This window comes from Triticum aestivum, chromosome 7D (assembly GCF_018294505.1).
Source record: "Triticum aestivum cultivar Chinese Spring chromosome 7D, IWGSC CS RefSeq v2.1, whole genome shotgun sequence".
NCBI classification, from domain to species: Eukaryota; Viridiplantae; Streptophyta; class Magnoliopsida; order Poales; family Poaceae; genus Triticum; species Triticum aestivum.
The window spans coordinates 334087326-334110524 of NC_057814.1; positions in this window are offsets into that span (position 1 = coordinate 334087326).

Consider the following 23199-nt stretch of genomic DNA (forward strand, 5'->3'; position numbering starts at 1 on the left):
GTTGTTGAGTCTAGAACAAAAATGTTTTGAGTCTTAGGATTATATATATCGGAGAGTAGGATTCTTTTTACTCCTCAGTCCCTTCGTCGCTCTGGTGAGGTCTCCTGACGTAGAAGTTTTGACTACTCTCTCCTCAAATTTCACTAAAATTTTTTTAGGATCACGCGGGTATCTTGGAATCGTTCCGATCGATTTGTGACGAGAACATTGTTCTTGGTGCCTCCTGTCATTTAGGGGTTGTGGCAGTGTCCCGGGGAGTTGAGCTCCGAGGTGTTGTCGTCACAATTTTATCGTTGCAGTTCTGGAATACCTGAGTTTCGCCGACATCGAAATCTCTTTTATGCAGTTGTTGGTGAGATCACCTCGACGCCACCCAGTACTGGGGCGGGAGTTCGGGAGTATTGCCATAACTTGTATAACGGATGTTTTTCGAAGGTTGAGGTAAACGATTTCCGAAGGTTTCTTGGTTATGTGTTGACGGATGGATACAGCTGGATCTAGGGATTGTTAGTTTGGGTGATATATTTTGTGTCCCCTGTATCCCCTACACCAGATTGCATAACCAGAAAGTTTCGGGAGTTTATAAGTGGGAATTCAAGTAGCCTTAGGATTTCTTTCCGACAGACGCATGATATGAGATTGGGGTTCGACGTCTAGTGGTCCGCCTGTATACGGTTGATTTTACAGTGGTCTCGTTGTGTCTTAAAGAGTCCATGGCTTTGCCGACTCGGGGACGCTTCGTATGTCATGTGCACAGCCTTGTACATGATGGTGCTGTACGATTGAGCCCGTGTGGGCCCCACCACGAAAACTTCGGACGAAATATCTATCATATGTTTGTTCCGGCTTATTCTGCAAGCCAATACTTTGTTTTATTTTGTATTGTGGTATTCGAGTTGCTTCGAATTCATATGTTCATTCCATATCTTTTCAAGTGGCTTCTCAACTTATGGAAGTGTGATGGTTTACTACGGAATTCATTCGTTCATCTTCGTCCGAATGTTTATTGTGAAGACTATATGTTGCAATTTCTATCCGTTGATTCTACTTATCTTTTGTCTATCAAGATGCTAACAGATGTCACCCTCTTCAGGATGGCTCCGCCAACGCGTCAGAATCCAGATCGCAATGAAGGGAGTCAAGCGAACCCTCCGCCACCACCTCCACCTCCGGAGGCATGGCAAGAAATCATGGCAGCCACCAACGCCAATGCTCAGATGATTCTGCAACTCTTGCAAGAACGTACTCAAGGGCAAGGCAATCAAGGTCAAGGCAACAATCAGGTTCACTTTGCCACTCTCAACCAGTTTCTCGCAAATCAGCCCAAGTCTTTCAGCTACTGTGCCAAGGCCACGGATGCCGATGATTGGCTCGTGGACATCAACAAGCATTTTGAATGTAGCAATGTCAGGCCTGAGGACTTTGTCAAGTTCGCTTCTTTCCAGCTCAAGGACCAAGCTGCTGATTGGTTTCAGCAATACAAAGATTCCAGAGGAGGTCATGTGATTACTTGGACTGACTTCTGTCGGGACTTCAAAGCGCACCACATTCCACAAAGTGTTGTCGAGAGCAAGCGTGAGGAGTTCCGCAATCTCAAGCAAGGAAACATGTCTGTGTATCAATACAACATTCAGTTTCAGAAACTTGCTCGCTTCGCTAAACAAGACGTTCCTGATGAGAAGAGCATGATCTATCACTTCAGAGGTGGCCTTAAAGAGGATCTGCAGTTAGCTCTCGTTCTTGTTGAGCCTACTCACTTTGATCAATTCTACAATATGGCACTGAAGCAAGAGGCTACTCAGCTCAAGTGTGAGGCTTCTAAGAAAAGAGTCAGGGATGCAGTTCAGTCTTCTTCTTCCTCACTTGTGACAGCTAAGCAACAGAAGTTCTGGTTGCCTCCTCCTCCTCCGTTTCGTCAGCCTTATCAGCAGAAGAACAAAGGTGGCCATGGTTCTTCAAACTCTTCCAACTCTGGCTATCAGAACAAGTCTCAGAATCAAGCTCCCAAGTCCAATGCTCCTTATCACCGTCTACTCTCAGAGGTGACTTGCAACAAATGTCAGAAGAAAGGTCACTATGCTAACAAGTGCTTCAACCAGAGGCGTCTTCCTCCTCCTCCTCCTGTCAGATATTCCAGCAATGCAGTGGTCAAGCATAATCCAAAGTTTGCAAAGGTGAACATGTTGAATGCAGCTCAAGCGGAGGAATCTACTAATGTGATAATGGGTAATCTTCCTGTTAATGATATTCCTGCAAAAGTTCTTTTTGATACTGGTGCATCTCTTTCTTTCATTTCAAGACCTTTTGTTGCCAAGCATGAATTTGTGACGGAAAAGATCCCTATCCCGTTGAAGATTGTGTCTCCGGGCAAGCAAATGACTTCTAATAATTGTGTCCCGGATGTTTCCATCAAGATAGGCGACTACAAATTTCAGTCTTCTCCAATTGTTCTTGGTGACTCGGATATTGATCTAATTCTCGGGATGGACTGGATTTATAAGCACAAGGCTCAACTTGATTGTGCTGCCAGAGAAATTCAAGCTCTCTAAAGTGGCTCATTTCCTTCCTATCAAAGAATCCATCACAGCAGCTCAGCTGGCAGAGCTTTACACCTCCAGAATTGTCTCTTTGCACGGCATTCCACAATTGATTTCTTCAGATCGTGGAAGCATCTTCACCTCTAAGTTCTGGGACTCCTTCCAGAAGGCCATGGGCACAAACATTCGCTTCAGCACATCTTTCCATCCCCAAACTAGTGGCCAAGTCGAGCGAGTCAATCAAATTCTTGAAGATATGCTCAGGGCTTGTGTCATTTCCTTTGGCATGAAATGGGAAGATTGTCTTCCTTATGCTGAATTCTCCTACAACAACAGCTTCCAAGCGAGTTCGGGCAAGGCCCCATTCGAGATTCTATATGGCAGAAAGTGCCGTACTCCTCTCAATTGGTCAGAGACTGGTGAACGCCAACTTCTTGGCAATGACTTAATCACTGAAGCTGAAGAAATGTGTAAAGTCATCCGTGATAATCTCAAAGCCGCGCAATCGCGTCAGAAGAGCTACTATGATAGTAAGCATCGTGATTTGGCTTTCGAGATCGGAGACCATGTCTACCTCCGCGTCTCTCCAATGAAAGGCACTCGTCGCTTCGGTATCAAAGGGAAGCTTGCCCCTAGATACGTGGGTCCTTTCAAGATCATTGGCAAAAGAGGCGACCTCGCCTATCAACTTGAGCTTCCTTCCAACTTCGCGAACGTGCACGATGTGTTCCACGTGTCACAGCTCCGCAAGTGCTTCAAGACGCCTGAGCGCACTATCGACTTCGAAGAGATTGACCTCCAAGAAGATTTGTCTTATCATGAGCACCCCGTTGCTATTCTTGAAGAAACTGAGCGCAAGACTCGCAACAAGTCTATCAAATTCCTGAAAGTGAAGTGGTCGCACCATTCCGACCGGGAAGCCACCTGGGAACGCGAGGACCATCTCCGTTCCGAATATCCGGAGTTCTTTCAGTCCTAGATCTCGGGACGAGATCCTCTCGTAGTGGTGGAGTGTTGTAACACCCCGCATGTAACTTGCCATATTCGTAACTCCGACTCTTGCCATTTTCGGCTATGTGATATGTTTTTCCCTCCGTTGTCGGGTTTTGTCTTTCGTTTTGTATTTTGTCATGTCATGCATTTTCATATCATGTCATCATGTGCATTGCATTCGCATACGTGTTCGTCTCATGCATCCGAGCATTTTCCCCGTTGTCCGTTTTCCAATCCGGCGCTCCTATCTCCTCCGGTGCACCCTTCTAGTTTTCTTTCGTGTGCGTGTGTCAAACTTTCTCGGAATGGACCGAGGCTTGTCAAGTGGTCTTAATATACCACCCCGAGACTACCGGTCAAGTTTCGTTTCATTCGGAGGTCGTTTGGTACTCCAACGGTTAACCGGGCATCCGCAAAGTCCATTTGAGTGTCCAGCAAAATCCCCCTCCAAAACCAGCCCAAAACCCACCAAACTCTCTTCCATGCTCTAGGTCGTTCGATCATGATCGTGTGGGCGAAAACCGCACCTCATTTGGAGTCTCCTAGCTCCCTCTACCTATTTATAAGTGGGCATCCCGAAAAACGAAATCTCAGACGAAACCCTAAGTTTTTCCCTCCGCGCCGCCAGACGCGTCCGCCGTCGGCCGGACACGTCCGCCGCCGCAACCGACGAATCGCGGCGCGCCACGTCGCTCCGCCGCCGCCCGGACCCCGCCGGCCCTTCGGCCCGTCTCCTCCGCCGCCGCCTCGCCTCCCGCGCAGGGCGCCGCCGCCGCCATCACCGCCGGGCGCCGCCGCCACCGGCCCGGCCCCGCCGTGCCCCGCCCGCCGGTCCCTCCCCGCCGGCGCTGCCCTCCTCCGCCCGCTCCGGCACCGACCGCCGCGCCTCCGGTCCTCCTTCTCCTCCTCCGGCCGCCGTCCCGCCGGCGAGCGAGCCCGAGCTCCAACGGGCCAGATCCGATTGATCCAGCTACAGTACGCGTTGACCTCCCTCGCCCGTTTTTTTTCTCCAAGTCCTGGAAACTCTACAGCAACTTGCTCTGTTCCCGATGCTATAACTCTGTGCATGTAGCTCCGATTCGCGCGTGTAATATGTTAAATTGTTCGCCTCGCGATGCTCTTCATTTTGTTCAATTGCACCATATTCATTAGAGGTCATCTTGATGCCCAAATCTTCGTTGGAAGAGGGCTAATTGCTGTTAATCTCTGGTTCTTATCAGAACTTGGAGATTTTGTCATTTTTGTATCATTTATTCTGTGTATCTTTTGAGCATGAGCTCTACATGTGTTTTGAAGTATGCCATGCCATCTTTCCAGTGGTATAGTCCATGTATTTTTGTGATCTCTGTGGTGACTAGCACAAGCATGCAAAGTAGGCCCCTTAATATTTCTGATTTCAGGGACTTAGTGATTTCTCTAAGTCCTCGTCTGCTGTAACTCTGTTGCCATGTAAACTTGATACTACAGAGAGATACATGCATATTTGGGAGATGTTCAGTAAGTATGTTTTGTAGATATAGTTGTAATTGACCCATTACTGCAATTGTTTGAAATTTTAGAGTACGATAGCATGACCCAATCTTGCTCTACTTTTGCTATAAAATATTTCTGGCAGATTCTTAACATGATATGCATTTTTGCCAAGCTTATTGTAGTTGATCCATACATGCTATGCAATTGTTCTTGCCATGGATAGCTTCATAAACATGCCATCTTGCTGTAGGTATGCTTGGTTTGTCATGCATTGATCTGTAGTGAGTGCATCAAGCTCACAAAGAGGCCTACATATTAATATTTCTGCCATGCTCTGTTTTCTGCCAAGTCTGAAACCTGATAACGTAACTTGCTATGTTTACATGCTTGCCATCATATCTTCTGGTCCTTTTTGGCTTATGGTCAGTAAGGGACTTTTGTCATGTGCATTTAGTAGAACACTACCATGCCTTGTTTTGCTATGTTAAGTTCCTGTAGCATGTTGATTTCGTGCTCTGAACATTGCTACCTGATGCTGATTTCTGCCATGTCCAGTTTTTCACCAAGTCTGTGAACCTGTAATCTTTTGCACTTTTGCCATGCTTGTTTGAGCTTGATATGTTGTGAACTAGCCGTAGCTCAGTGTTCATCTTTTGTCAAGCATCTCCTGTAGATTACTGCCATGTGCTTTGTTGCTATGTTGGGGTGCTGTAGCATTGTTACTTGTTGCATTTTAAGTGCTATCTTGCTGTTTATCGCAGATTAGTGTCATTCTTGTTTTGCTTGCCATTTGCAAACCGTGCATCCGATTCCGGTGATCTTTATATCGATTTCGACCGAAATCATCTCATCTTTCCAGTGGCATGCTTGGTTTGCCAAGTTACTGCCATGTTCATCATTTTCCTTCCGGAGCACGCATATGCATCGCATATCATATCTTGCATATCATACATGTTTGCATCATGTTGCTTGCGCATTTCTCGTTGTTGATTGTGGTTCCGTTTGTTTGTGTTCTTGTCTTGGGTAGAGCCGGGAGACGAGTTCGTGAACGAGGAACCTGTCGAGTACGCTTACGAGGATCAAGCTTTCGACAACTCTGAGAATCTTGCAGGCAAGATGACCACCCCTCGAAATCACTTCTATCTTTGCTATGCTAGTTGTTCGCTCTATTGCCATGCTCCGCTACCTATCACTTGCTATATCATGTCTCCCATTTTAGCCATGTCAGCCCTAACCATCCTTTCCTAGCAAACCGTTGTTTGGCTATGTTACCGCTTTTGCTCAGCCCCTCTTATAGCGTTGCTAGTTGCAGGTGAAGTTGAAGTTTGTTCCATGTCGGAACATGGATATGTTGGGATATCACAATATCTCTTATTTAATTAATGCATCTATATATTTTGGTAAAGGGTGGAAGGCTCGGCCTTATGCCTGGTGTTTTGTTCCACTCTTGCCGCCCTAGTTACTGTTATACCGGGATTATGTTCCTTGAGTTTGCGTTCCTTACGCGGTCGGGTGATTTATGGGACCCCCTTGACAGTTCGCCTTGAATAAAACTCCTCCAGCAAGGCCCAACCTTGGTTTTACCATTTGCGACCTATACCTTTTTCCCCCGGGTTTTCTAGAGCCCGAGGGTCATCTTTATTTTAAACCCCCGGGCCAGTGCTCCTCTGAGTGTTGGTCCAAACTAGTCAGTCGCCGGGGCCACCTGGGGCAACTCGAGGTCTGGCTTATCGGAAGCTTGGACAATCCGGTGTGCCCTGAGAACGAGATATGTGCAGCTCCTATCGGGATTTGTCGGCACATTCGGGCGGCTTTGCTGGTCTTGTTTTACCATTGTCGAGATGTCTTGTAAACCGGGATTCCGAGACTGATCGGGTCTTTCCGGGAGAAGGTTTATCCTTCGTTGACCGTGAGAGCTTATGATGGGCTAAGTTGGGACACCCCTGCAGGGTATTATCTTTCGAAAGCCGTGCCCGCGGTTATGAGGCAGATGGGAATTTGTTAATGTCCGGTTGTAGATAACTTGTCACTTGACCCAATTAAAATACACCAAGTGCGTGTGTAGCCGTGATGGTCTCTTCTCGGCGGAGTCCGGGAAGTGAACACGGTCTGTGTTATGTATGACGTAAGTAGGTGTTCAGGACCTCTTCTTGGTCATTGCTAGATGACGTCCGTTCCTTGCTTCTCTTCTCGCTCTCATTTGCGCAAGTTAGCCACCATATATGCTTTTGCCGCTGCAGCTCCACCTCTTTGCACCATCCTTTCCTATAAGCTTAAATAGTCTTGATCTCGCGGGTGTGAGATTGCTGAGTCCCCGTGACTCACAGATTCTACCAAAACAGTTGCAGGTGCCGACGATGCCAGTGCAGATGATGGCGTCGATCTCAAGTGGGAGTTCGACGAGGAACGTGGTCGTTACTATGTGTCTTTTCCTGATGATCAGTAGTGGAGCCCAGTTGGGACGATCGGGGATCTAGCATTTGGGGTTGTCTTATTTTCATCTGGATTTTGACCGTAGTCGGTCTTTATGATTGTATTTTGGATGATGTATGATGATATTTATGTATTGTGTGAAGTGGCGATTGTAAGCCAACTCTTTATCCCATTCTTGTTCATTACATGGGATTGTGTGAAGATGACCCTTCGTGCGACAAAACCACTATGCGATTATGCCTCTAAGTCGTGCCTCGACACGTGGGAGATATAGCCGCATCGTGGGCGTTACAGTCTTGTACTCAAACTCTTGTAATTGCTTGGAATTCTGTATCGAGGAAGTGTCCACTAGCAAACAGTAATCCTGGGGCTGGTGACGACACAAGGGTCATTTGCTGGGATTTTATGTCCCGGAAATCCGGCCCCAACAACCTTGATATCAGAGCGACGCCCAAACAACACACTGACAAGCGGTGTTAAATCTGTCTTAAAGTGATACTCGTGCTTTTGAAATCTTCTTTGCTTCTTCATTAATCTGAACTTGGGCCAACCACAAGCCTTCTTCCAGTTTTCTTATTGCCTTGGCGGCATTTCAGCGCCTGTGTCAGAAACCGGGGGCATGTATGCACGTGGGTTGCCACCAGGTTTAGCCCGGGCAGTCCCATGGTCACACGTGGCTTGGGGTAACTGCCATCTCTGTCATCATTCCTGCCTTTTACTGCACCTCGCACAATGCAGATTGAGCGCGAGACGTGGGATTGGTGTAGAAGGGTGGTTGTGGAAATAACGCTTCGATGAAAGGAGCTAGGAAGCATGATTGGCAAGGCGGGGTGGTTGATGGAGTAATGCGCTCGCCAGGAGCGCATGGCGTGGAATTGGCGAAGCGGGGCGGTTGCCCTAGGGTAGTAAAGAGCCAGCCCCCGCGCCTTCCCCTATAAAAGGAGGGGGCCTGATGTCGCTTGAGCTACATCGGTATTTCCCCAAAGAGAAAAGGATAATGCAGCATAGCTACAGTAGGTATTTCCCTCAGTTGTGAAACCAAGGTATCAATCCAGTAGGAGAACCAAGCAACACTATGTAAATAGTACCTGCACACAAAGAACAAATACTTGCAACTCGACGCGTATAAGGGGTGTAATCCCTTCTTCGGGTAATGACGCCAGAGATTGTCAAGTTGACACGATAAAATTATGATAGATTGGATAAATAGATGTCGATAAAACGCGAAATAAAATAAATAACAAAAAAATTGCAGCAAGGTATTTTTGGGTTTTCGGAATAATAGATCTAAAAATAAAAGTGGCAAATAATAGATCGGAAAGCAAATATGATAGAGAAGAGACCCGGGGGCCGTAGATTTCACTAGTGGCTTCTCTCAAGAAAATAGCACACGGTGGGTAAACAAATTATTGTTGGGCAATTGATAAAACCTCAAATAATTATGACGATATCCAGGCAATGATCAATATATAGGCATCACGTCCAAGGTGAGTAGACAGACTCCTGCCTGCATCTACTACTATTACTCCACACATTGATCGCTATCCAGCATGCTGATACGTTTCCAACGTATCTATAATTTATGAAGTATTCATGCCATGTTTACAACAATTTTATATGGTTTTGGTATGATTTGCATGGAACTAACCCGGACTGACGCTGTTTTCAGCAGAACTACCGTGGTGTTGTTTTTTGTGCAGAAATGAAAGTTCTTCAAATGAGCTGAAACTTTTTGATGATTTTTTTTGGAACAAAAGAGACCCCCAAAGCTTCGTGGAAGGACCAGAAGATGAAGGAGTAGGGCACAAAACACCGGGGCGCGCCTGGGCCCTTGCCCGTGCCCCGATGGGTTGTGCTCACCTCGTGGCCCATCTTAGCGTGAAACCGCCAAAAAAACCTATAAATAGAGAAACCATCAGGGGTTAACCTAGATCAGAAGCTCCGTCACCGCAAGGCACTGTAGCCACATAAACCAATCTACACCCTGTTCCGGCACCCTACCGGAGGGGGGAATCATCTCCGGTGGCCATCTTCATCATCCCGGCAGCCACCATGCTGAGGAGGGAGTAGTCCACCCTCGGGGCTGAGGGTTTGTACTAGTAGCTATGTGTTTAATCTCTCTCTCTCTCTCTCTCTCTCTCTCTCTCTCATGTTCTTGAGATTGCACGATCTTGATGTATCGCGGGCTTTGTTAATATAGTCGGATCATATGGTGTTTTCCCCTCTCTATCTTGTTGCGATAATTGAGTTTTCCCCTCGAGATTTCGTTGTTATCGGATTGAATACTTTTATGGATTTGAGAACACTTGATATATTTCTTGCAATTGAATACTCGTGGTGACAATGGGGTATCATATTGATTCACTTGATATATGTTTTGGCACTCAACGCGCGGATTCTCGAGGTGACATTGGGGTAATCTATGCATAGGGGTTGATGCACGTTCTTGTCTTTGTTTCTCCGGTAGAAATCTTTGGGCACTCTTTGAGGTTCTTTGTGTTGGATTGAATATTATGAATCTGAATTTGCTTTGGTGTTATTTTAGTATGAACTCTTGGTTAGATCGATCGGAAAGAATAGCTTGGTGTTATTTTTAGTATGAACTCTAGGATAGATTGATCGGAAAGAATAGCTTTGAGGTGGTTTCATACCCTACAAACAATTACGTCTTATGTTCTCCACTAGATAGGAACTTTGGGGTGATTCTTCATCGCACTTTGAGGGACGGTTATATGATCCAATTATATTAGCACCGTTGAGAGATTGCACTAGCGAAAGTACGGACCCTAGGCCTCATTTTCAAGCATTGCAATACCGTTTTTGTGCCCGTTTACTATTTGCTACCTTGCTGTTTTTATTTATTTAGATTTTAAAAATACATTTCTACCATCAATATTACACTTTTATCACCATCTCTTCGCCGAACTAGTGCACCTATACAATTTGCCATTGTATTGGGTGTGTTGGGGACACAAGAGATTTCTTGTATTTGGTTGCAGGGTTGTTTGAGAGAGACCATCTTCATCCTACACCTCCCACGGATTGATAAACCTTAGGTCATCCACTTGAGGGAAAATTGCTACTGTCCTACAAAACTCTGCGCTTGGAGGCCCAACACGAGTCTATAAGAATAAAGTTGCATAGTAGACATCAAGCTCTTTTTTGGCACCGTTGCAAGGGAGGTGAGTGCTTGAAGGTATATCTTTAGATCTTGCAATCGAATCTTTTAATTTCTTGTTTTATCACTAGTTGGTTTATAAAAGAAAACTACAAAAATGGAATTGAGGTCGCATCATATTATTCATCTTTATAATGTATTTCGTGAAAATGATGGAAAGGAAAATTGTGCTCAATTGATAGAAGAAGAATTCAATAGAATGTTTGGTATAAATGATGAGCATGATTGCAATGTTGTTAGTATGAATTGTTTGAATATCCATGTTGCTAATGATATGCAAAGCGATAAGCTTGGGGATGCTATGTTTGATGAAGATGATATTTTTACTCCCCCAAGTTTTGATGAGAAAATTTATTATGATGAAAGCATGCCTCCTATTTATGATGATTATATAGATGAAAGTGGGTTTGGAAGAGTGTCAATTCTAGGTACTAATGATCCCACTATTTTGGAGGGTGTTGAATCTTATCGTAATAATTATGAAAGTGGATTTGGAGAGGTCATGACTTTATTTAGTGATGAATCCACTATTTCGGAAGAGGTTTCAATTGATTATTATGAGAAGAAGGTTGCTATCTATGATGATTATGGTGATGACATGTATGCTATAAATAATAATGATAACCATGAAACTTGCCATCATGATTTTAATTTTCACTCTCATGAGAGTTATTTTGTTGAGTTTGCTCCCACTACTATTGATTAGAAGAAATTTGCTTATGTGGAGAGTAATAAAATTTCTATGCTTGTGGATCATGAAAAGAATGCCTTATGTGATAGTTATATTGTTGAATTCATTCATGATGCTACTGAAAATTATTATGAGACAGGAACATATGCTTGTAGGCTTCTCAAAATATCAAGTTTCCTCTCTATGTGTTGAAAATCTTGAAGTTATGCTTGTTTTGCCTTCCTATGCTAGTTGATTATTGTTCCCATAAATTGTTTGCTCACAAAATCCCTATTCATAGGAAGTGGGTTAGGCTTAAATGTGCTTGCCATGTGATTCATGATGATCTTTTTCATGTTTCAATTCTTATCTTTTATGCGAGCATCATTGAAATCATCATGCCTAGCTTAAAGGAATTAAAGAAAAGCGCTTGTTGGGAGACAACCCCACACTTTTACCTACTATTTTTGTGTGTTCACATGATTAGGGTACTGTAGTAATCATGTTTTATTGCTTTTGTTTCAATAAAGTGCCAAGCAAAGCCTTTGGGATAGTGTGGATGATAGTTGAATTGATTCTGTCCAAAAACAGAAACTTTTGCACTCAGTCTAGGAATTTTGAAAATTCACTGGAACGTGATTTTGATCTGAAATTTTTATAGTTGATAGACATACAAATTCCCTACGTTTTCCTAAATTTTGAGAATTTTTGGAGTAGCAGAAGTATGGTTGGAGTACTGATTACTACAAACTGTTCTGTTTTTTGACAGATTCTGTTTTCAATGCATAGTTTGCTTGTTTTCTAGTTTCTATGGCTTATATTGCTCAATATAAATTGTGGAAATGATATGCTACAGTAGGAATTATGTGGAAAAAATTATGAGTCTTGTCTTTGACAGTACCAAAGTGAAATGGTTTGTTCTTTATCATACTAACCTATCTCATGAAGTTCCGTTTAGTTTTGTGTGATTGAAGTTTTCAAGTTTTGGGTGAGATGTCGATATGAGGAGAATAAGGAGTGATAAGACCCAAAGCTTGGGGATGCCCAAGGCACCCCAAGGTAATATTCAAGGAAGATCCAAGCAACTAAGCTTGGGGATGCCCCGGAAGGCATCCCCTCTTTCGTCTCCAACATTATCGGTAACCTCACTTGGAGCTATGTTTTCATTCGTCACATGATATGAGTTTTGCTTGGAGCGTCAATTTATTTTGTTATGATTTGTTTGCTGTTATTTAGAATAATGTTTTGCATCTTTTATTTCAATAAAAGTGGCAAGTATAGCCTTCGCCATGCTTATTTTAAAAGTCTATATGTTGCTGTTTCAAAACAGAAAGTTTATCACCGTTGCAAAAATTCCCTAGAAAAGTCAGAATGTGATAAAATGTTGAAACTTTTTGCAAAATAAGCTCTGATAAATTTTCTACAGTGTGGTAATTTTTCATAATTTTTGGAGTTAGGGAAGTATTGATACTCTTGCATCCTTTACAGACTGTACTGTTTTGGCAGATTGCTGTTATGTTTGCTTGTTTAATTATTCTATTTGAGGATAGGAGTATTAAATATGCAGAGGAATTTAGTATGCAATGTTGAATAATAATTTTAGTGATTTGCTACAGTAGAGAATGATAAAGTTTTTTCATTGGTTTATACTAACTTATCTCACGAGTTCTTGTTGAGTTATGTGTGGATGAAGCTTTTGAGATTTAGGAAAACCGTGATATGAGAGGAATTAAGGAGACGCAAAAGCTCAAGCTTGGGGATGCCCAAGGCACCCCAAGATAATATTTCAAGGAGTCTCAAGCATCTAAGCTTGGGGATGCCCCGGTAGGCATCCCACCTTTCCTCTTCAACAATTATCGGTTAGTATTGGTTGAGCCTAAGTTTTTGCTTCTTCACATGATGTGTGCTATTGTTGGAATGTCATTTTATTTTGTTTTGCTTGCTGTTTTAATAAAGTACTTAGATCTGAAAGTTTTTAAATAAAATAGAGTCCTCAAATAGTTGCCAGGGAGGCTAAGTAAGCGGCACTCACATCCCGTCAACGAAGCTCTTTTCTTTGGAATTGCTCTAGTGCTTCACTTATATCTTTTTGAGCATAGCGTGCTTTAGTATTTTTGAAGAAATTCTCTCTTTCTTCACTTAAATTAATTTGAGAGAGAGAAATATTATGCTCATGATCTTCACTTATATTTGTTTGAGCTTATCAAAAGCAATACATGAAAATTAGTTCCAAAGTGATAGATATCCAAGAAGGATATAATAAAAACTTTCATGAAGATCATTGGACAAAATAAACTTGATTCATTGTAATAGTTTTGAGATATGATGATGTGATATGTGAGTCATGTTGATGAGTAATTGTGCTTTAGTAGGAATATTGGTGTTAAGGTTTGTGATTCCCTATGCAAGCACGAAAGTCAATAGTTATGCAATGAAATTACATCCTACTTGTGGTGCATTATTCGGTGTTAATTATGCTCAATGCTCACTTATGAGATTATTCGTTTCTTGGTTGGTCGCTTCTCAATCTTTTGCTAGCCTTCATTTTCCACTAAGTATGATCACTACTTGTGCATCCAGAATCCTTTAAACCAGTTTTGCCACATGAGTCCACAATAACTACCTATATGTAGTATTCTTTTGCCATTCTAAGCAAATTTGTATGTGCCATATCTAATTTTCAAAATAAATTTCTCTTTTGTGTGCTCGTACCGCTTGTGAGGCGGTGAGGGGTGACCAATATTTTCCATGCTAGATGTGTTATTCTCACGGTGAGTGTTTATTCACTTGTCATTGCACGAGAGTAAGGCAAAGGTATTAGGGATGGGGCTCTATGATCGTACTTGAGCGTTGGGTGTAGCTAATATGCGAGTGTGTTTCATGAATGGATCAATGATTGAGCATCATGGGCTAGGGATAACTTATTTTAGCATTGATATTTTGAAAGACATGGTTTCTTGTTGGTATGCTTGAGTATTTAAGTCCTCATGTCAAAACTAGACTATTGCTTTGAACCAGATAAAAGTCCAAATGTCCATACTAAAAAAGAAAAGAATATGTGATGAATATGATAGGTAGCTTTCCACAACAAAAATTCCGTTTTCAATTGCTACTTTATCATAATAAGTTTTATGAGAAAGAGTTGCTGTTATGATGCTAGGAAAAGTGATTGAAATTATCATTGATCAAACTTATGCACTTTGCTAGCATTCACACTTCATAAATTATTTCTTTTATCATTTACCTACTCGAGGACGAGTAGGAATTAAGCTTGGGGATGCTGATATGTCTCCAACGTATCTATAATTTATGAAGTATTCATGCCATGTTTAGAACAATTTTATATGGTTTTGGTATGATTTGCATGGAACTAACCCGGACTGATGTTGTTTTCAGTAGAACTATCGTGGTGTTGTTTTTTATGCAGAAATGAAAGTTCTCCAAATGAGCTGAAACTTTTTGATGATTTTTTTGGAACAAAAGAGACCCCCGAAGCTTCGTGGAAGGACCAGAAGATGAACGAGTAGGGCACAAGACACTGGGGCGCGCCTGGGCCCTTGCCCGTGCCCCGGTGGGTTGTGCTCACCTCGAGGCCCATCTTAGCGTGAAACCAACGCCAAAAAATCCAATAAATAGAGAAACCATCAGGGGTTAACCTAGATCAGAAGTTCCTCCGCCGCAAGACTCTGTAGCCACAGAAACCAATCTAGACCCCGTTCCGGCACCCTGCCGGAGGGGGGAATAATCTCTGGTGGCCATCTTCATCATCTTGGCGGCCACCACGATGAGGAGGAAGTAGTCCACCCTCGGGGATGAGGGCTTGTACCAGTAGCTATGTGTTTAATCTCTCTCTCTCTCTCTCTCTCTTGTGTTCTTGAGATGGCACGATCTTGATGTATCGCGGGCTTTGTTAATATAGTCGGATCATATGGTGTTTCCCCTCTCTATCTTGTTGTGATGAATTGAGTTTTCCCTTTGAGATTTCGTTGTTATCAGATTGAATACTTTTATGGATCTGAGAACACTTGATATATGTCCTACAATTGAATACTCGTGGTGACAATGGGGTATCGTATTGATTCACGTGATATATGTATTGGTACTCAAATCATAGATTCCCGAGGTGACATTATGGTAATCTATGCATAGGGGTTGATGCACGTTCTTGTCTTTGTTTCTCCGGTAGAAATCTTGGGGCACTCTTTGAAGTTCTTTGTGTTGGATTGAGTATTATGAATATGAATTTGCTTTGGTGTTATTTTAGTACGAACTCTAGGATAGATTGAACGGAAAGAATAGCTTTGTGTTATTTTAGTATGAACTCTTGAATAGATCGAACGGAAAGAATAGCTTTGAGGTGGTTTCGTACCTACAAAAAATTTATTCTTATGTTCTCCGCTAGATAGGAACTTTGGAGTGACTCTTCATCGCACTTTGAGGGGTGGTTATATGATCCAGTTATATTAGCATTGTTGAGACACTACTGCAGGATGCTGCTAACGCAACACTACGATCAGAGACCCTTCGAGAACTGTGTGCGATGCCATAATCGCAAACGGTGGTGTATGAAAACCGTCAGAAATGTATAAAACATTTGCGATGGAGTACACATGAAACATGGTCCAGATTTTAGTTGCGTGTGCGATGTAGGGCACACGGTTAACCCGTTCGAACTATTTGCGATGAGGCAGAACAACAGAAACAGGCAGCCATATCAATATGTGTGCGATATACGGCATACAGTTCGCTCCGATGAACCGTTTGCTATTAGGGAGTGCAACATAAACGGTTAGCCAGATCGAGGTGTGTGTGATATAGGGCATACGGTTCACTCGGACGAACTGTTTTTGATTAGCGAATGCACAGAAACGGTTCAACTTAACAAGATGTGTGTAATACGTGGCAAACGGCCGACTCGGATGAACCGTTTGCGATGAGAAATTACAACACAGACGGTTAATACAGTTAGTTCATGTGCGATTCTGTGTGTACAAAAAACTTTGAAAAATGTAAACTAGTTGCTTGCGGTGGCTAGGAATATCGCACACGATGCGTCTGCGAGTACTCGTGTGCGATGATTAGTAAGTTACACATACGTTTCCATATGTTAACACTTGTGTGATAAATAACACGTGGCACCAGATACGGTATTCAGGTTGTGTGTGTGCTCCACTTAGTCTTCCCGCACTCCAGCGAATGCTTCCCGCGCTCCACATGGATGAATTGTAAAATCCACGCCTATTCCCTCACCGGTTTCCCACCACCAGCTAACGGCTTGCTGCATATAACCCAGGCGGCAACGCATCGTCGCGACACTCTGCGAAGATCTAGTCCTGACCCATCTACCATTAGTTATTCCAAGCATGCCAGGCAACGACCAAAGCTTCGACGTCGATGCCTACCTGCGTTACATCTTCGGCGAGGAGAACGAGCCGGAGCAGGTCGGGGAGCAAGAGCTTCATCGGCCGGTGCAGGCACCATGGCCCATCGGCAGCGATATTGGCGTCACAGTCCTTGGGAGCACAATTGACATATTGCAGAGGAGGTGTGATGACCAGTTTGCCATCCACCGTGCAAAAGATCCAGAGCTGCTCGGCGGCATGATCGACGACCCACCCGAAGAGCCGCCGTCACCAGTGCTCATCGAGAGCCTGATGCCCCGCAAGGAATGGGCAGAGGACCTCTGCGATTCAGTCAAGATAAAGGCAGCCTTCGGCTTCATCATTGCCCGCGGCGGCCGTGTCAACCTCGATCCCGATGATGTGGTGGCCAGGCTCGAGCGCATCCTTGGCGGAGTTGACGTCCCCGACGAAGTAGAACATCGCCAACGTCATATCTTGAGGATGCAGGTGATCGACGGAATTTGCTAGCAGGCCAGAGACATGGAAATGGAGCGGTTCCGTGGAGTTGTCATGCGTGCGATTGCACGCTGTCAAGCTCTTCTGGAAGAGGTCCAGCTGCCTCAAGAGCCTCCCAGCGCCAGCAACTCCGTAGGCGGAGGCGGGTCGGGACACTCGGAGTGAACAGCCGCAAGGGTGCTATGCTGATCATGGAGTCCGAGAAGACCATCGTCGGAAGGCCACCAGCTGAGCCTTTTAGCTCATATTTTATTATAATTGTATGCATATGTAGGTCGTGAGTGTTCTGGGCCTTGCCGCATTTGGCATTTTAAATTATCCTGAATATGTAAGACAATTATTAAGAATTATTAAGAGTTTCCATTGTAACTTTGCCTGGCCACAAACATTGCGAATCTCAGTTTTTAAATGTCTGTAAATCCAAAACTCACCAGGAAATCATGAAACTTGGCATGGTGTCACTACATGGTATATATAATTGTCCAATTTGGGCGAAGCTATATTACAAGCCTTCTACAAACCGGAGCCTGTCGCAACCCTCGTGGTTCCGGTAGGGAAACATGCCCCTCTTGTGGGCGAAACGATAATCGATGCCTCTTCTCACCTTGAACTTTGTTTTCTACACGCAACATAGAATAACAGGAGTGTCGGGCTGAAATTTGAAACTGTTCAGGGTTCGTTTGGCCATTGTATATATATATTACTAATCACTAAGTTTTCTATGCATTTAATGTAGTCCACAATTCAAATTTGAACTACAACCACATGCTCCAGTGAAGAAAAATGGGTGGGAAATCGTACTTGTGTCATTGGGTGCATGTTTGGGTCTCGTTTAAGGAATGAGAATGAATTACAAACTTGTCGTCGTCCTAAAACAATGAGAATCTCGGTTTTTAAATCCTAGTAAATAAAAAAGTCACCCAAAAAACATGAAACTTGGCATGGTTTCATGACATGGCACATATATGCCGTGGTAAAAAATCGTCCAGTTTGAGAAGAGGCGCACACAATAGTAGCCAACGAAGTCCTTTTTGAAACAAAAAGCTAACACGTCAATATCGCAAAGGGTTGTATTATATTTACTGTGTCGAAATTTAACCATACTCGGTGGCGTGAGTGCAGCTATTTGATTAGACGGGACGAGCGCGAGAAGTCCGCCGTGTAGGTTCGACGGGATGCATGCGAGCAGTCCGCCGCGCAGGCTTGATGGGACGCGTGCATCCTGTCCACCTCACAGGCTCGATGGGACACGTGCGAGTAGCAAGGCCGCCCATGCTCACCGGGAAGCGAGCTCTTTGACCTCCATGCACCAGCCGCCGCCCGCCTCGCTCACAACTTCTCCATTAATGGGTTAATTAAAGCACCTGGACGGAGGGTGTTTGCTTGTGATCCCATGGCAACATTTGCTTTGTTCGTGTTTTCAACTAGTATTCCGCCCTAACTTAAATTGCCACATATGGCAACGGATAATACGACCACAAACAAACTGGCAACGGATAATACGACGACAAATTTACAATGGCGCACATAATAATTGTCTTACATATTCCGGATAATTTAAAATGCCACATGCGGCAAAGCCCGGAAGACACGGGGGCAAGAGAAGAAGGAAATTGCAGACAACGATCTGGGTCGCTACTATCTCTACACGTCGATAGATCGCCGGGCGGCGAAATCCTCCAGCTCCTTCTTCAATTCCTCACGACTTTGCTTGAAAGCAGCCACGGATTCCTCCACCTCTTGCTCGCGCTCGACCCGGAGCTTCCTCAAGCCACCCATCAGTTCCTCGACGACCGCTTTCAGCGTCATCTCTGAGGCACTGCTCCGCTCATGCAGCATCTTCCAGCCAGCGGCCTCCTCCTCCTTCTCGGCGACCAACTTGAGGAGGTTCACATTGTCATCCATGAGTTGCTCGACGAGGCTTGTCGCCTTGTCAACCGAGGCATCGCTGATCTTGAGCAGCTTCATCAAGCCGTTGACCAGCTCCTGCTGGGTAGTGACGCCAGCGAGAATGTCGTCATCGCCGGCGAAGGACTTCAGGAACGCCGGCTCGTCACAATGGCCGACGCCGCGAATGCGCTTGTGAGAGCCCTCGCGTGCCCGTGAGAGCTCGTTCGAGGGCTCCGCGGTGCGCCGGGGCATCTCTGCTGCGGCTGCGGCTTCGCGGCGGGACCTCTCTAGTTCTTCCGCGGCCTTGGTCTTTGCTGCCTGGTTATATGTCCACCCTAAACTCCTCCTACCGGTCATGGCGGAACGACTTGACAGAGAAAACCAGTTTTGTGGGTGATGAGGAGAGGAACTGTGAAGTAACTTTCGAGTGGGTAGTTTTTATAGCCCGGTGCTAAGTGTAAACACATATTAGTTTGATAGGTGTGAACAGATTTGCAATTACTTATTGCGTTGTAATCAGCAATGTGACAAGAAACAAGTCAAAATTTATTGATGGCAGAAGGTCGACCACGTGGTTGCCCGCCGTTGAGGCGGCCGCGGCGCGCTCCGCTCTGGCGTCCCTGCGCATGCTCTGCTCGGCATTGAGGCAAAGTTACAATGGAAACTCTTAATAATTCTTAATAATTGTCTTACATATTCACGATAATTTAAAATGCCAAATGCGGCAAGGCCCAGAACACTCACGACCTACATATGCATACAATTATCGTTTGGCCCAAATTGGACAATTATATATACCATGTAGTGACACCATGCCAAGTTTCATGATTTCCTGGTGAGTTTTGGATTTACAGACATTTAAAAACTGAGATTCGCAATGTTTGTGGCCAGGCCAGGATGGCGAGACGGTTGAATTCGTTCCCATTCGTTCCATGGGACCTAAACATGCACCCCAAGGAAACATGTACGTTTTTTCTAGCCATTTTGGTGCACTGGAGCATGTATTTCTAGTTTGGATTTGAATGATGGACATTAAATGCCTAGAAAACTCAATTAATGAATAAAAAAGGTCAAACGAACCCTGAATAATTTCAAAGTTCAGCGCGAATCTCCAGTTGTTCCGTGTCACGTGTAGAGGAAAATACGAGGCTAGAAGAGGGAGTGATTATCGTTTGGCCCACAAGGGGACACGTTTCCCTATCGAAACCACGAGGGTTCTTGCGATAGGCTCCGATTTGTAAGAGGTTTGTAATAAAGCTTGGCCCAAATTGGCAATGTTTTTACCACGACATATATGTGCCATGACATGACACCTTGCCACCTTTGATGACTTTATGGTGAGTTTAGGATTTATGGGGACTTAAAAACCGAGATTCGAAATGTTTGAGGAAGAGCCAGGACACGGGTACGGTTGTAATTCGTTCCCATTCCTGGCATGAGACCTAAACATGCACCCAAGGACACATGTATAATTTTTCTAGCCATTTTGGTGAACTAGAGCATGTATTTGTAATTCAGATTTGAATTATGGACATTAAATTCCTAGGAAACTCAATTAGTTTATAAAAAGGCCAAGCGAACCTTGAGTAAGTTTAAATTTCAGCACAGATATCCTGTGGTTCCATGTTGCCTGTGGAAGAAAATACAAGGCGAAAATAGGCAGTGATTATGTTTCGCCCACAAGGGGAACACGTTTCCCTATCAGAACCACGAGGCTTCTTTGAGAGAAGCTCCAGTTTTTGTAAGAGGTTTGTAATAAAGATTGGCCCAAATTGGACAATGTTTTTACCACGACATATATGTGCCATGACGTGACACCATGCCACCTTTGATGACTTTCTGGTGAGTTTAGGATTTATGGGGACTTAAAAACCGAGATTCGAAATGTTTGAGTACGAGCCATGACACCAGTACAGTTGTAATTCGTTCCCATTCCTGGCATGGGACCTAAACATGCACCCAAGGACACATGTATAATTTTTCTAGCCATTTTGGTGAACTGGAGCATGTATTTGTAGTTCAGATTTGAATTATGGACATTAAATGCCTAGGAAACTCAATTAGTGTATAAAAAGGCCAAACGAACCCTGAATAAGTTTAAATTTTAGCACGGATATCCTGTCGTTCCATGTTGCCCGTAGAAGAAAATACAAGGTGAAAAGAGGCAGTGATTACGTTTCACCCACAAGGGGGACACGTTTCCCTATCGGAACCACGAGGCTTCTTTGAGAGAAGCTCCGGTTTGTAAGAGGCTTGTAATAAAACTTGCGCCACGATGGACGAAAATAATTCCTCGACATATAAGTGCGATGTCATGACACCATGGCAGGTTTCACGATTTTCAGCTTAGTTTTGGATTTACGGAGATTTAAAAACCGAGATTCTTCTCACGAAATGTTTTCAAATAGCACACGATTCGCTCACGAAAGCCGATATTCAATGAAAACTTCGTGGAAACCATATTTTGAAGTTTCATAAAAATATGAAAAAATGTGGGATGTTAAGAAGGTGATGTTTTATTGCGGCACAAAATTTCAAGTTGAAAAACATTACGAGATGTGAGCTATGAAAAAGACAAATTCCGCCCTGAATAGTGACATTACTATTCAGCACTATTCAACATTGATTTTGTTTTTTTAATAGCTCACATCTCTTAATGTGTTTCAACTTGAAATTTTGTGTGCCAATAAAACATCATCCTCTTAACACCCAGCATTTTTTTGAATTTTTTTAAAACTTCAAAACATCTTTTTCTCGTGGTTTTCACCGGTTTCTGTTGGGGAACGTAGTAATTTCAAAAAATTTCCTATGCACACGCAAGATCATGGTGATGCATAGCAACGAGAGGGGAGAGTGTTGTCCACGTACCATCGTAGACCAAAAGCAGAAACGTTAGCACAACGCGGTTCATGTAGTCGTACGTCTTCACGATCCGACCGATCAAGTACCGAACGTACGACACCTCCGAGTACAGCACACGTTCAGCTCGATGACGTCCCTCGAACTCCGATCCAGCCGAGCTTTGAGGGAGAGTTCCGTCAGCACGACGGTGTGGTGACGATGATGATGTTCTACCGACGCAGGGCTTTGCCTAAGCACCGCTACGATATGACCGAGGTGGATTATGGTGGAGGGGGGCACCGCACACGGCTAAGAGATCCAAGGGATCAATTGTTGTGTCTCTAGGGGGTGCCTCCCTCCCCGTATATAAAGGAGTGGAGGAGGGGGAGGGGGCCGGCCACCCTTGGCACGCCCCATGAGGAGTCCTACTCCCACCGGGAGTAGGACTCCCCCCTTCCATGTTGGAGTAGGAGAGAAGGAAAGAGGGGGAGAGGGAGAAGGAAAAGGGGGCTGCACCCCTTGTACAATTCGGACCAGAGGGGGGGGGCACGCGCCTCCTTCCTTTCGGCTTCTCTCCTCTATTCCCGTATGGCCCAATAAGGCCCAATACTTCTCCCGGTGAATTCCCGTAACTCCCCGGTACTCCGAAAATACCCGAATCACTCGGAACCTTTCCGATGTCCGAATATAGTCATCAAATATATCGATCTTTATGTCTCGACCATTTCAAGACTCCTCGTCATGTCCCCGATCTCATCCAGGACTCCGAACTACCTTCGGTACATCAAATCACATAAACTCGTAATACAATCATCACCGAAACTTTAAGCGTGCGGACCCTACGGGTTCGAGAACTATGTAGACATGACCGAGACACGTCTCCGGCCAATAACCAATAGCGGAACCTGGATGCTCATATTGGCTCCCACATATTCTACGAAGATCTTTATCGGTCAAACCGCATAACAACATACGTTGTTCCCTTTGTCATCGGTATGTTACTTGCCCGAGATTTGATCGTCGGTATCTCAATACCTAGTTCAATCTCGTTACCGGCAAGTCTCTTTACTCGTTCCGTAACACATCATCCCGTAACTAACTCATTAGTTACAATGCTTGCAAGGCTTATAGTGATGTGCATTACCGAGTGGGCCCAGAGATACCTCTCCGACAATCGGAGGGACAAATCCTAATCTCGAAATACGCCAACCCAACAAGTACCTTCGGAGACACCTGTAGAGCACCTTTATAATCACCCAGTTACGTTGTGACGTTTTGTAGCATACAAAGTGTTCCTCCGGTAAACAGGAGTTGCATAATCTCATA